The following is a 15765-nucleotide window of genomic DNA, read 5'->3' on the forward strand; positions in this document are numbered from 1 at the left end:
CAGGTATCTCATAGCACTGAACAACATCAAGCTCTCATGACAGTGGCAGTTGTATTGATATCTAGACACTAGTTGACATGTAACAGAGTGGTGTCTGGATACTTCCGATTAGATATGTGTCATAACATCTTGAACCAGAAAAACATATATTTGAACTCAGGATAACCTCATTTCATGCACTAACCTTCCTTGCATGACAAGAAAATCAAGCTATAAATATATACAGAGAAATAGGATCTACATATTTTTATGAAAAGACTATCACACATAGATATACATTCCTAAGATGGATTTTATAGGCATCTATGACTGTGACGTTTTCCAGTCTGTCGAAACTAATGCAGGATTAATACAACCTTTTCCAAATGTATGTATGTATGTAATTATAATTCCACCATTCCTTCAATAACTGACACAGAACGTCAAATCTGGATAATAAAAACAAGACTCTGTCAACATACATACTGGAAACTTTTTAAGACAGCATCGTTACAGTCTCGTAATCACGCAGTATGCAATCTATTCTTATTGGACAAACTTAGAAAATGTAAGGAGAGAACTTACATGTAGTTTCAGTAGATGAACTGATGCATATAAATGAAGATTTCAAGCCAAAAAGTGTGGTAAGTTTCCAGCATCTATTGGTAAATTACAGTCATAGTGCAAAAGGTTATTTTATTTAAGGTACAACTTTTTATTGTTTGAAAATGAACATACATCTGGTATTACATTAATCCTTGTTGAAGTACTTTTTTCTTAATTCATTGTGATTATATTATTACAAAGATAATGAATTCAAATGCAGTAATAATGTAACTAATGCACTGGGTATCTATGACTGTGAAGTTTTCCAGTCTGTCAAAACTAATGCAGCATTATTACAATCTTTTTCAAGTATAATGTGTAATTATATGTTTTCTTTTCAAAATATTTTCTAATTTCATTACTCCTGCATAAGATTTGACAGACTGGAAAACTTCAGTTGTAGATTAAGTTGAAACTGAAACGAAATGGCTTCTTTTATTTCCTCTATAACAAACAATTTACTGGGCATACGTGGTTTAACTGGCTGCCTCATGAATTGTCGTCAGGTAGGCGACTCCCCAGAATGGGACTGTGTGAGAGAGAGAGAGAGAGAGAGAGAGAGAGAGACGGGGGGAAATTTAGATTTGGTGAGATGCGAGGATATATTACCAGCCAAATCAGTTATACTGAACAAATCGTACACTCATCATGATGGATTCTTTCACTTTGTTTTAACTGAACATTATTTTTATGGCTATTATTAAGCAAGTACTGATTTACCTGGTTAGCTTGGTTTCAGGATTGTGTATGTTTTAATGTTGTTAGCCTATCTGTTTGGATGCGTGGTTTGATATAATTCCTAAGATGGATTTTATAGGCATCATCCATGAGCAACTATGCAGGTGTAATATTGCCCAATCTGTTTACTGTGTTGTTGCTAAAATTCTGCTCTGAAGTAGCCAAGAGGAAGGGGATGATGGAAGACTAGTTCTTCTGAACCTATTTGTAAACATAGAAGATATCAGAATTGAACTGTAGTCAAGTGTAAAAGTGTAATTATTTGGGGATGATACATGGATCAGGACTTGAAATGAAATACTATCCCAACATCTCCCTGGAGTGAATGCAGCAAAATACAAACTATAAAAATTAAAAAAAAATCTAGCTCCAAAGCATTGTCTTTAAGGATATCACTGGAATACCAGAAGTCTGATGCATGAGCTGATAAAAGAATAAAAAAAATAATATATATATTGTACCGGGAACTGTTCCAGCCTTGTACATTGTTTTATTGTTGCCGAAACATATGAAAAAGGGATGGCAATAATATCTGTTCGTGCGTCCGACATCTTGTGGTAGCGCAAGGCGAAGCTCCTTGTAGCGAGCTGGACACGTCACGAGCAACGAGTCTGCAGGTGACGTCAATATCACACATTACATGCCTCTCCATCGAAGGTGCTAGAAAGAAAAGGCCTAACTTTTCAGCCGCTTAAGTTTCGAACATGAGACATGTATCATCATGTAGCTCATGTTCCAAATGCAAACATATATTAATTTCAGTAAATTCCGTCAAGGCATTCTAAAGATATAAGCCAATTTCATCTCTGTGATGTAGCAAGCAGCCTTGAGCCGTACTGAATATAAGCAGAGAGCCAGGCCACAGCAATTCAGTTCACGTCGAGTTCGCACCAAGTTCACACCAATTTCACATCGAGTTCGCGTCAAGTCTACATTCGTTCACAGCTGGCTAGTATATCACGCTGCGCGCGTCGAACCAAGTATTCCTGCGACCGGACCTCGCACTACTTAGAAAGTTTCGGTGGCTAGTTGATACTTAGTCTCTGCGATACCAGTGAATAACCTGTACATTGTGGGATTTGTAATTGGTCTGATTTTCAGACTTAGAAAATGAACGTGTGTAATTTCAAAGTCTTAAAGACTTATAGTATTCAGCAACAGTTGTACTTGACACTTAGTAAATACCTTAGGTGACGTGTGAATAACCGTAACCAACTTGGGGTTAACATAAATACTTCGCATGGTAATGATCTTGGACTATTTGAAGTTTGAATTTCATGAGTGTAGGTTATAACACTTTGATTGTCTTGGGAGCCTAGAACACTGTCATTAGTGTAGAAGAACTGTTTGCGTGTCATCATAAAAGGCTGTGCTATTTGAAATTAATGCATGTGGACTAACTGTGTACCCAGTGTTATCGTGAAGTATAGGACTTATACTTGAATAATTGAGGTATTACAAGAGAGAATCGCTTATTTATTTTGCTATGAAGTTGAGCAATTACAAACTGTGTTCCAAATGTAAGTTAATTTAACCCTATGAACAGTGAGCAGTAAGTGGTTAGATGAACTGTGCCGTGAACGATATTTCTCATGATCGTGATAGACGGTAAAATACTCGCTCCGACGTATTTCTCATCGAAGTGAATGGTGATAAATTGTGAAACAGTCACCAGTGATAACCGTGCAAAATCAAATACTGCACGTTTTCGACGTAGAACGACGGAGATCGACGTAGAACGGCGGAGATCGTCGGAGATTTGATACTACGCGGGAATGGTTCTAGGGGCGTGGTACCATGGAGCAGCTTGGGGCCTATTGACAGCCGAATCCCAGATTGCTGTTTGCAGAGTGGTTTTCCACTGTTCGAGAAGGCGTATATCAGGTGATGTCAGTGCTTTTCCATTAAATTCTGACTTTAAGCAGGACCTTTATGAACTAAGTCATTACGGACAAAGAACATTAAAGAGTTTACTTAATTAATATTCTACTTGAACAGTATTAACGTTTTCCAAGTCAAGAAAGACTTTCAACAACAAAGTGCTCCCGTATACTCCCATTTATTATAAGTTTGAGGTATCAATTAAGTGCTCAGAACTTTAAAAGACTAAATTTGATTTCAAGTTTAACGTGTTCTCGAGAAGAAATTTGCTTTACTCAATTTATGTAGGAAGTGTAAATATGAAATCGCAAATACCCCTAGAGAGAGAGACTTTAGGATTTGTAACCGTACGTATGTACGATCCCCGAGTTTTTAGGTTAGAAACTTTTCGTATATAGTTTGTAATGTTAAAATCATGTAATTTTGTTTATTTACAATGTAAAAACGTAATATTATAAGAAGAATGTGTAGTTAGGGAATATTGCATATGTGCATCATTATATTTTGTATAAATTTTCGTTTGGGTAAGAGTCTGTAAATATGGCCTAGCCGTAAGGATTGTGCAACCGGGAAAACAGCGACTATATCGGGAAGGACGGTTGAGGTCAGTTGTGTGTGTTGCAACTAAGTGGCTTGGAAACACGGGGTACGGCAGGTTGTATCGGTTGAAGAATTGGAGTGGATCAATGTGGACATACATGAGTGGACGTTCTGTGTCACATCAAATACTCGATAGCCAATGCGAGGGCTTTGTTTTGAGCGAGGTTTGGGTTGACTGAGTGACGCGGGAAGAAGTGCCTGTGAGAGCGTTGCTACCGGTAAACTTTTCAGGACGCTATAACCACGTGTAGCAAGCCTATATAAGTGTGTACGCGTGTGCGGCGAGTGATTCTCATTCCGATTCTGATACTTATTCTGATTCTGATGCTGATTCTGTGTGTTTCTCATTTGTACCGGTCTGCGGGAGTTACATATTTGCGCAGTTTGCTATGCGATCTGCTATTGTTCATGAGTATCTGTTACGGAGTGAACATGGTATAATCACAACGACTTACCGGCATTGCAGTGGACTTTCTGTAAAAGAAAGTGTTTGTTCGTAACTTGTCAGCCTAGTATGCAGCTTCAGTTGATGGAGAATTTTGCTGTTTGCTTGCCTCCGGACATGTAACACTTTCTGTCCAGCCGGCAATTGAAAAGGATTCAAGACGTCGACGAAGAAGTGTAAATAAGGTTAGGGATGCTCTTCGTAAAGAAGGTTGCATCCATATGTAGAGAAATAGTCGTCGTACTTTTCTCTACCAGATTAGGATTCACGGTAACAGTGGAGTGCAGTGGGGCTCTTACCTGGAGGTATGTTAAAAGTATAATGATGTTTTATTTTTTATTGATGATTTTAGTGGTTTGTAATTTGCCTTTGTGGACGGCAAACACGAGTTGGTCTCGTTAAATGATATTTTATTTTATTGGTGATTTTAGTGGTTTGTAATTGGCCTTTGTAAACGACAAACGAGTAAATCTCGTGAAGATATGATTTTGTTGGGTAGTATTGAGTATATTTGCTCTATGTAAACGGCAAGCACTAAGTGGGTTGCATAAGTGTTGATTTTTGTTGGTGTTTGTCACATATTAGTTCTTATTCTGGGAGTAAAGTCATAGAATCAAACTTAAAGTGAGTCTTTTGTCAGTGGAGTAAGGCTGAACCTGGCATGTTACCCAAATTTAATTTCAGGGGTTATAAAAAGTAAGTCTGGAGCCTCATCAGCCTGATGACCGTCGCCTTGGGAGAGGGAGTAGCTCGTTGCTCTACATAATTAAATATTCCTGCAATTGTTTTGCAGGTGGCGCCCATTATCCTTGTTATTTACACTTATTTGAGTCAACGTTTATCTGTTCAGTATTTCAATAGCTTGCAGTAGTTGCAGATTTCTCATTTATTTACAACATTCTTGATTTATGACATGAAGAATATGATGGACATATCAAATTGGGAAATATTATTCAGTTAAATTTCATTTGAATTAATTTTGATGTTCCGTTGTTAAAAAAAAAAAAGGAGAATGAGGATTTATTTTCAATTAAATATTCATTATTTGGCGACCCAATAGGAGGGCATTCCAAAGAATGAAATAAAGGAATGAAAGACGTAATATCTCTTATTTTGCCTTGCCATCCTCTCTCTGTTCCATCTCCTAAGAACTCAGTACCCCTTAGAAAGACCTCATGCTATTAACAGTCAACTTTTCCTGGTACAATATTTACACCGTATATATTTGTACTTTCTCCTCAGGTCCATATCAGAGTTAATACTTGGTCCAGTGTAACAAATAACAATGGCATGAGAGATTTTATATTCTCAATGTATCTATTTTCTTTTCAGCATAGGCAATAAAATGTACAACCCTGGTTATCTAACCCCCATAAGGGCTAGTATATTATTTTTATCACAGTTTAACAGTATTTCTTGCATAAGTATGCAAGTATGCTTTTCTTCTTACTTCTTTAATGAAATAAGTACTGCTTCAAACATAGAGTCCATTGTACAGAGTCCATTATGAGAACAGTAATGATGAGGTCTGCTCGATGAACCTAAAAAAAAGCAAGAAAAAATTTTCAATTAGAATAAAGACATAAATATTCATGAAATCACATACCTAGGTATATATCAGTGCTTCCAAAAAATTAATTCTAATTAAATTAAAATGAACCAAGCAAAAAAATTAAAATTAAATGACTAAAAATTGCTTAAAAATTGATTAACATTTCAGTGATCAGACAAAAATCTCATATTTATGGAGAAAAATCATCTTGAAAGTTCCAAGGTATTTTTTGTGTTTGGTCTCTTCACTTACTGAAACTGAAAAGAAGTAGCTTCCTCTATAACAAACGATTCATTGTGCATACGTGGTTTAAGTGGCTGTCCCATGAGTTGTCATCTGATGGGTGACTCCCCAGAATGGGATTGTACTCAGGAAAAGAAGAGAGCCTTCATTTAGGAAACAATGTTTTATGAAATAAGTACTGCTTCAAACAGTGTGTCCATTAGGAGAATAATAATGGTGAAGTCTACTTGATCAACCTAAGAAAGCAGGAAAAAATTGATATTGTAAAAAAGTCTATCGTTCCTCTCAAATTTATGGAGGGAAGAAAATCATTTTGAAAGTTCCAAGGTATTTTGTTTGGTTTCACTTAGTGAAACTATAACAAACGATTCACGCGGTTTTTACGGGCTGCCCCACGAGTTGTCGTCAGGAGGGTGACTCTCCAGAATGGGACTGTACTTGAAAGAGAGAGAGAGAGAGACTTTGATATCATTCCAGCCCCATAAATGTGTCAGTCTTTTCCTGAAGACTGGCAATCTGTGAAGTAATTGTAATTTTAATGATTATTGTAGACATGATACTGTATAGGCTTTTGCGCATAAGTCTATAAGTATGGGCCGTGAAAGCATTAATGGCAACTTTAATGATTACTTTTGGAAAAAGTAATCTTTAACTGTAATTGAGTAAAATTTCTCATGTGACTGTATTTCAGTCCAATTACTTTCATTTTTTATAATTTTCCCATCACTGAAAATAAGAAATGCTGAACAGCTACTTCATACCGATCTTGACCTATGGTATCGAAACAGGCAATCTCAAGAAGAGAGACTCAACAAGACTGCAAGCATCAGAGATGAAGTTTTTGAGGTCCACTATTCGGTAGACCAGGATGAACAAGTTAAGAAGAAGGTGGGGCAGGAAGTTGGGATTAAGATATCTCTACTAGACAGAGTCGGTACAGCCAAACTAGGGTGGTTTGGAGATGTAAGGAGGATAGAGCCTAAGACAACAGCCTGAGTGCACTTAGAAAGAGAGATAAAAGGAAAATGCTAGGTTGGAAGACCTAGAACCTGCTGGATGGATATGGACAAGACTGACATTGTAGATTCTTGTCTTTAATTTTCTTTTCTGAGCTTTATTATGTGTTCTCATTCGACAAAATGTTTGTTATTTCTATTATTATTGGTGGGTAATGAATTTCTTTTTGATGTGTGGATTTTCTTCAGTTTTCTTCTCACATCTAATCTAATCTCGTATTGTACTTCTGGCGGCAGTTTGTTAATAGCTACTTCCGAATTTGGTGGTAGTATTGATTTTATTCAGACATGATTTATAACTCCGGCCGTGAAAGCTTCAACTGCTATATGAATCCCCTCTACAGGGAGGAAATTTCAAACTCATTTTGTTGCTTCGAGAAATTACATAAGATAAGGCGCAGCTCTCATCTTCACTCACTTTTCTTCTTCGATGTAGGGGTTTGGGGATAGTTCAGAAGGTACCGGGTTCGATTCCAGGCCGGGTAGGGGATTTTAACCCTTATTGGTTAATTCCAATGGCTCGGGGGCTGGGTGTTTGTGCTGTCCCCATCATTCTGAGAATGAAGAGACCATTCAGCTCTGTCCAGTTGCATCGTATCTACAACAGAACTGAGTGCTCACTGCTGCAGGAACAAATAAGATCCACACGTAAGGAGCTTACACTTTTACAAATGCATTATCTTCTCAGCGCCACACTCTCACCACAGGACTGGGAGAAAACTGATTGTATCACCCACTCTTCCATGATTTCAACATTCGATCAGTTGACTAACCTGCAGAAGAACAAGTTCGAGAGATATGAGAGATGTTAGGAGAATCGACCCACACCGAAGACTACATCTGCACTGGATACCTCATGGACAATCATCAACCTGACCAACCGTTCGCTGTCAGAGATGGAAACCTCTCTACTGACTAAAGGAGGAAACGTTGTAGTTACCCCTCCCTCGATTCCCATGGAAGAACTCGTCACAAATATCAAAGCAGCCATTCGCAATTTCCCATTTGACTAGGCAGAAGAACTCAGCCACAAAGCCTCATGGATATTGAAGAAGGCACTGGCACCGAAGAGCAACTATATGGTTCAAGAGAGAAAGGCCATAAAAACTCTGTACATGGACCAGTGTGTACTCATTCTTACCGTGAATAAAGGGAATGTCACTCTCATCATGGCTACTAATGATTGCACTATGAAGATGTCAAGAAATTTTGGACACTGAGACCTACCGCACACTACCATTTTTTTTAAATACAAGTTGCTTTACGTCTCACCGACACAGATAGTTTTTATGGAGACGATGGGACAGGAAGGGCCTCAGAGTGGGAAGGAAGTGGCCGTGGCCTTATTTAAGGTTCAGCCTCAGCATTTGCCTGGTGTGAAAATGGGAAACCACGGAAAACCATCTTCAGGTCTGATCTCCTGAATACTGCATACTGGCCGCACTTAAGCGACTGCAGCTATTGAGCTCGGTCCGCACACTACAGAAAGATCCAACCAACCGGATTCTTTGAAACACCAATAGCCTTATTGAGGCTTCGTCACTGCCAGACAATGTGAAGAGAGAACCCTTCAGAAGTAAAACCTCCGAGAATATATGGCTTACCCCAGATCCATAAGAACAACGTAATTCTACGGCCCATTGTGAGTGCTATTGGATTACCGAAGTACAGTACTGTGAAACATCTGGTCACCTTACTACAACCTTACATCATTGGCACACAGTCATACGTCAGAGATTCAGGCCACTCCATAGAAAAGCTAAAGAACCTCCAGTTAGAAGCCGAAGACTTGTGTGTCAGCTTCGATGTGGTCTCATTCTTCAGGAAAGTACCAGTAAATGAGGCCCTGGACCACATAGCTCAGATTTTTCCTGAGGACTATTACCAACTTGTTCAACCACTGCCTCACCACAAGTTATTTCCTGTAGAATGACAGCTTCTATGAGCAAATTGATGGTATCACCATATGCAGTGCTCTGAAATCTGGTGATGAGATCGCAAATTTCTTCATGGAAAAGATCAAGCAAACAGCACTCAAGACCGCACCACTGAAACCTAAGGTGAGACTTCATTACTTCGTTACCCAGATGACATCTTTGTAATCTGGAGCCATGGACAGGAACAACTACAGCTGTTTCTACAGCAACTAAATAATATTAACACAAATATTCACATCACTATGAAGACAGAAAACTAAGGAAACTCCCTTTCCTCGATGTTCTGGTAATGAAGACAGCTGATTTAAACTTGGGACACACAGTGTACTCCAAACTGACCCATAGAGACTGCTATCTTCAGATGTCCAACTACCACACACAACAGAAATACGGAGTGATTAAGATATTGTCCAACCACGCAAGCAGAATCTGTCAACAAGATCCCATGCAGTTGCAGCCAGGTATACATAGGAATCACAGACAGAAAGGTCATCGGTCGCTGAACCCAACCTTTCCACTTCCTCAAGCGTAAATTCACCAACAGAATTTTCCTCCTTCCCCCGAGCTTGGTTGTTCGCGACACCACCAGGAAGATTTCCTTTTACGTTGAGAAGATTTTCAAAATATTTCCTCCACCTGTCCAGTGATTAAGAGTTCACCTGAATTAACCAAAACACTGTTCATTTCCTTTTTCTCTCCCTTTCTAAGATTCTTTATTACTGACCAGAAAGCTTTCCCTGCTGCTTGCCCTAGCCTTTCCAGGTTATTACCAAAATCTTCCCACAACTTCTTTTTGGATTCAGCAACTACTTGTTTTGCTCTGTTTTTTTCATCTACGTACAATTCCCTGCCTGCATCAGCCCTTGTTTGGAGCCATTTCTGATAAGCCTTCCTTTTACGTTTACAAGCAGCTCTCACTTCATTATTCCACCAAGATGTTCGCTTTTTCCAATCTTTACACGGTTGTTCCTAGGCATTCCCTTGCTGTTTCTACAACAGCATCCCTGTATGCCACCTATTCTCTTTCTATATCCTGAACCTGCTTACTGTCAACTGTTCAGAACTTCTCACTAATCATATCCATATACTTCTGTCTAATTTCCTTGTCCTGGAGATTTTCTACCCTTATTCGTTTCACTTTGATCAGATAGTGGTCTGTATTATCGAAAAATCCACCAAAAACCTGTACATTCCTAACAAATTTCCTTAATTAGAAGTCAGTTAAGATAGAGTTATTATGGATCTGGTCCATGTAGAATATTTTTTAGTTAAATGAAAATGTTTTTTAGAGAACTCCAAACATCAAAAGCTGCAAAATCTACTTGGAAATTTAAAAACTGAAAGCCACATCACAGTTTAATTTGCACTATAAAACAAAAGTTTTCTATTCAAGGAATAAATTCCTTGTGAATCTGTATGCCATATGGCTTACAACTAAGATTAATACAGAAGAGCCTCAATGAATCATTTCCAGGACTGTAATTTTCCCGTATTCATCGTTCAATTTATTCAGTCCCAAGAAAAATGTTCCACACAAACTACTGTTAAATTTCCCTGCATCTATCGTTGCTCGAACTATCGTTTGATCGCAACAATCACAACAATAAAATTGGTCTTGGCAACAATTTTCCTGCACTGTCAGTTTGTGGGAAAAATTTATGAAATTTTTTAGCTAGTGGCAACCTGTTAGGCAAGAATGTACTAGTGATTCCAAGTTGCTAGGCTTGAGCAAGTATCATGTAGGCTGGAGTGCAGTGCGCAGGTTATTCATGTGCAACCACACTATAATGACCATTACAACAAGTAGTACTAGGATATTCAAATACAAATAAGCAATTGCTTATTCGATTATTTATTTGTATTTGATTATTTCCATTCTTTATTTGAAACTCCATTCAAATGAATGAGGTAATCGAATTGAACTAATCAAATGAAAAGTTATTTAAATGTTGTCATCAACTCATCATCCTCATCATAGGGAAATTAAAATTACCTATCTCCAGTCCCTCGCAGGAAGTGTGTGGGCAGGACAATCAGTCTCTGATAAGCATTCAGAAAATAATACGAACTCATGCTCCACATGTGAATGAGTCATGCACTCAGATGCCATTACCGGTACTTTAAATGCATGGAGTAATACATTGCATCATGCGCCCACACGATTATGCGAAGTGTAATGCTAGTGTTGACTACTTGGGTCACCAAATTTTAAAAAGTCATAAATTAAAATTTACCAGAATTGTCTCTAAATGGCAAAGTTTCCAGTTGCTATCTTTAAAATTCTGTTGGTAAGTGACTTCAAACAGACTCCAGATTGCAAGAGTTGGCAACACTAATGATGATATTTTGTGACAGAGGTTCCTTCCCCACCCAGGAAAATGTGTAAATGGTCAATACAAGTCAATAAGGGTTGAAAAGAATGAAAGAAACTGGAGTGATTACTTTTTAAGAGGAAGTAAACTGGACAACCATCCTCTAAATAGAGGGAAAAAATGGAAGGTGTCCAACACTTGGAAATTTGAAGGTATCAACCAAAAAGGGGCAAGGGCCATGAAGGGCCTGAAATTGAGGGACTCCCTAGGCCTCAACACCTAATACCTCCGGAGTTGGAAAAGAACAAGAGTTGACCGAGGAAGGTCGGATAGGTGAGTGGAAGCAATGGCGGGACTCAGCTAAGGGTCCCACGGTCAGCAACCCTTGACCAATCGATCGATCGATCCCTCAATCAATCAATCAATCAATCAATCAATCAATCAATCAATCAATCAATCAATCAATCAATCAATCAATCAATCAATCAATCACCACTGGTATGAATTTAGGGCAGTCGCCTTTCCGACTCATTGGCTGAATGGTTAGTGTACTGGCCTTCGGTTCAGAAGGTCCCGGGTTTGATTCCAGGCCGGGTTGGGGATTTTAACCCTTATTGGTTAATTCCAATGGCTCGGGGGCTGGGTGTTTGTGCTGTCCCCAACATCACTGCAACTCACACACTACACATAACACTATCCCTCACCACAATAACACGCAATTACCTACACGTGGCAGATGCCGCCCACTCTCATCGAAGGGTCTGCCTTACAAGGGTTGCACATGGCTAGAAATAGCCACATGAAATTGAAGGGCAGTTGCCCAGGTGGCTGAGTGCCTATCAGTTGTTTACCTAGTCTTTTCTTAAATACTTTAAGAGGGCCGGGGTCCCTTTTAGTTGCCTCTTACAACAGACAGGGGATACTGTGGATGTTATTCTACTGTACCGACTCACAGGGGAAAATAATGGTTGGTGATTGAAAGAGACGGAGCTGTATTATTATTACTACTATTATCATCAAAATACTTTGCTGTGATCTTAAAGCTAATATAATTAATTTTTTCCATTTGATATAAAATGAAAGTCAGTATATTGCCCGATGCTAGTTAAAAGAAAATGTCAGTGGGACTTACTTCCATTTGTTGTCAGAATATGGCATTTACTTAAATATGGAACTTTACAGATATTAAAGATTAAGACAGATCATTCACTCATTTAGTTTCAACATCTGGAGATTTGTTGGAACTTTAAAAAAAAGAAATCACATTTCTATTTTTCGTAAGAGTTCCTCTATTCACTTCTTTTAATCAATTATCCATCTGACACACTTAAACCGAAAACTTTATTCATGACGTATCCGATTATTCTATGTGATACAAATGAATGATATTCTGTTCGAAGTGCCAAGGCAACATTAATTTGTTTCATTTCATTCCGAGTGGTCCTGTGTTTCACCTTGGTTATGTGCAGTGGTTACAGTGTTATCATGTTCTGTTTCTTCATTTTTGCCCCTGTGTATTATTGTTAGTCATAACACGGCATGTTCCATGAAAAAAAATAAGAACTCTCAAAGAACGACTGGAAATTATTCTATTCAAAATTATTCTATCTTGGTTTAGTGTCTTCAACTTTAAAGTCCATATTTGCCAACAGGAATGGGATAAGAGAGAAAATGTAACAATGTGGCAGTTCAAGTAAAAACAGAAAAACCACGAGAGAATCCACATTCGCTGAGCTGGAGGACACCCTTTTCTCTCGGTACCAGCAAGCAAGGGCTTCAAATATCCCTATAGATGAAACCATATTATGAGAGAAAGCCAAGAAGATAGCTGCAAGACTGAACATTGATAATTTTGTTGCACTGAATGGATGGATTGCTTGATTTAAAGAGTGACATGGCCTAGTCTTCAAGAAGGTTTTTGGAGAAAATGCTTTTGTGGACACGGAGGGTAAGGAGCTGTGATTCAAGAAACTGCCATAGTCTGGAGGTATTCAAACCATGTGAAGTATTAATGCAGACGAGACTGGATGCTTTTTTACAACGTCCTTGCGGACAGAACACTGGCTCTGAAGGGTGAATCTCGCCATGTGGGGAAAAGTTTGAAAGTTCGACTAAGTGTCTTGCTGTGCGTTAACAGTGACAGCAGTGATAAGAGAGAGCCCCTCATACTGGGAAAGTCATTAAAATCACATTGTTTTAAGAACATGAAAAAACTACCCATAAAGTATGCAAACAAAACAGCTTGGATTACCACTGAAATTTGTTGACAGTTTTTCATGTCATTCAATGCCTCTATGAGTGCACTAGGAAGAAAAGTCATGCTCTTTGCGGATAACTGTGCCGCATCATTTTTGGTAATGTGAAAGTTGTGCATTCCTTCTGCCCCCACAGCATGCTGTAGCCTATTTATCTTGGGTAATAAAATGTTTCAAGCAATGTATCGTAAGTGCCTAGTGCAAACTGCTTTGTGCTTGTTGGATGCTGGGGAAGAAGTGAGCAAGAAAATCAATCGTCTTCCCTTTTTTTACAATTGGTTTGACGTTGCACCGACACAGACAGGTCATATGGGGATGATGGAATTGGGGCCGTGGCCTTAATTAAGGTACAGCTGGTGTGAAAACAGGAAACAACAATAATAATAATAATAATAATCGTATGGCCTCAGCTACCGTGTGCAGACATTTCAATTTGACGCCATCTGGCTGTCTGCTCGTCAATTTAGACGTTCCGTTTTACTCTAGGCCCCCACTAGATGGCAGCCTGAGTAAACCGAAACTCTCTTGGGCGTCTATGGCTGAGATTTAATGAATTTTGTCGGGTAAACACCAAATGTGTCACCAGAGATCTTTTACATGCCGACATCGTACGACATGGAGTGTTGAATGGACTTTTTTCCGCCCTTCAAAAATCCGACTACCTCTGCCGGGTTTGAACCCGCTATCTTGGGATCCGGAGGCCGACACTCTACCGCTGATCCACAGAGGCAGTTAGGAAACAACAGAAAACTATCTTCAGAGCTGGCGACAGTAGGGTTCGCACCCACTATCTCCTGAATGCAAGCTCACAGCTGCGCGCCCGTAACGCACGGCTAACTTCCTTGGTATCAATCTTCTACAAGCGATCCATTTCACAATGGTAGTTTGGTGGGAGGTATCCCAACCTATTGCAGTGAACTGTTTCCATAAAAGTAATTTAAAATATCCACTACGTTCGGCGGAAATAGATCACGCTGAAAAATCCCAGGCTAATGGTAAAAATAATGAAGACGAAGATGTCTTTAAAGCAGACTGGAAACAATTATGGAGTGAAAATGACTCTGCCCTCACAGATTTTAAAGACTATCTGCTGGTCGACTGGAGTGGAAATAACCGAAAAGCTGTGCGATGAAGGGGCAGGGGAGAGAAGTGATGAAAGGGAAGACAATGATCATGAGCCCAAGTCATCCTGAGTTTCTCCGAAGCTCATGCCGCCTTAACGAAGATGAAATGTTCATGTACTTGCATGATATAAGTGATCTTGAAGAAAAGAATATTATGTGGGTACAGAAGGCTTTGTTTCACGAGAAATGCACTGCTGCTTAAAATAATCATTCTAGCGTTAGCATTAACTACTGGAAGAAATAGAAATTTCTTTGGTATTTTATTTTCCTATTTGAGAGATGTAAATGAAGTTAAAAATATTATGCCTATATAAATGAACACACGTAACCTAACCAACATTACTGAGCTCTGTTAAATAAGTAGACCCATAATGGTTTCAATATCGTTGCCAAGAAAAGAAGATAGAAACAAACGTGATAATGCAGAAAAAAATGTATTATATAGCTGCAAATACTGTAAGTTTTGTGTGTACATTTTAATTAAAGAATAATATACCACAAGTTTCAAGAGATTTTTCCTTCATTCCTTTCCAGTACAACAGTGTATGAACATTCATTTTTTAAGTGTAATGACAATTCACAATTATTGGAAGCCTAATCTAAAAACTGACAAATTACTACAAACACTGCTATTAAAAAATAAGGCTTCATATTGGTGCCTTCCTTTACCCTTCACAAAAAACAACTGTTGGCCCCTGTCCTCTGTGGCAAAGTAACAACTGTGCATGGGCAGATTACGGTTCATCAGCTGGGACCGGACTTCATGTTCATGATCACAATTTATATGTCCATGATTAAGTTAATATTTATTTTCCATAAATAGATTATACAATTCAGGGATGGGGAATGGAGAATGTACACCAAGTTTCCAACCATGTTGTATCTACAGTAAAGGATGAAATTAAGTCTAAAAACTTTCATTTCAATTCCAAATAATGAAAAATTACACAATATTTGAAATAAATGGTATTTTGCTGAAAATGCAAGTTACTGCCATAATATCCACTTATAGCATTAATTTCCAATAATAGAACTGACCTTAAAGGTTCTCAACTACTACTAGATGTAAAGAAAAGT

At 38.6% G+C, this 15765-nt stretch overlaps 1 protein-coding gene across 1 annotated transcript in view; it reads right to left on the reverse strand.

The window, feature by feature from the left end:
• Positions 1-457: 457 nt before the first annotated feature.
• Positions 458-15765, reverse strand: part of LOC136863731 (coiled-coil and C2 domain-containing protein 2A) — a 569644-nt gene continuing 554336 nt past the window's right edge. Inside the window, exon 27 of the mRNA XM_067140086.2 lies at positions 458-5790. The gene's annotated coding sequence lies outside the window, so the exon portion shown is untranslated. The remainder of the gene's footprint in view (positions 5791-15765) is intronic.

Source organism: Anabrus simplex, chromosome 2 (assembly GCF_040414725.1).
Source record: "Anabrus simplex isolate iqAnaSimp1 chromosome 2, ASM4041472v1, whole genome shotgun sequence".
Taxonomy (NCBI): Eukaryota; Metazoa; Arthropoda; class Insecta; order Orthoptera; family Tettigoniidae; genus Anabrus; species Anabrus simplex.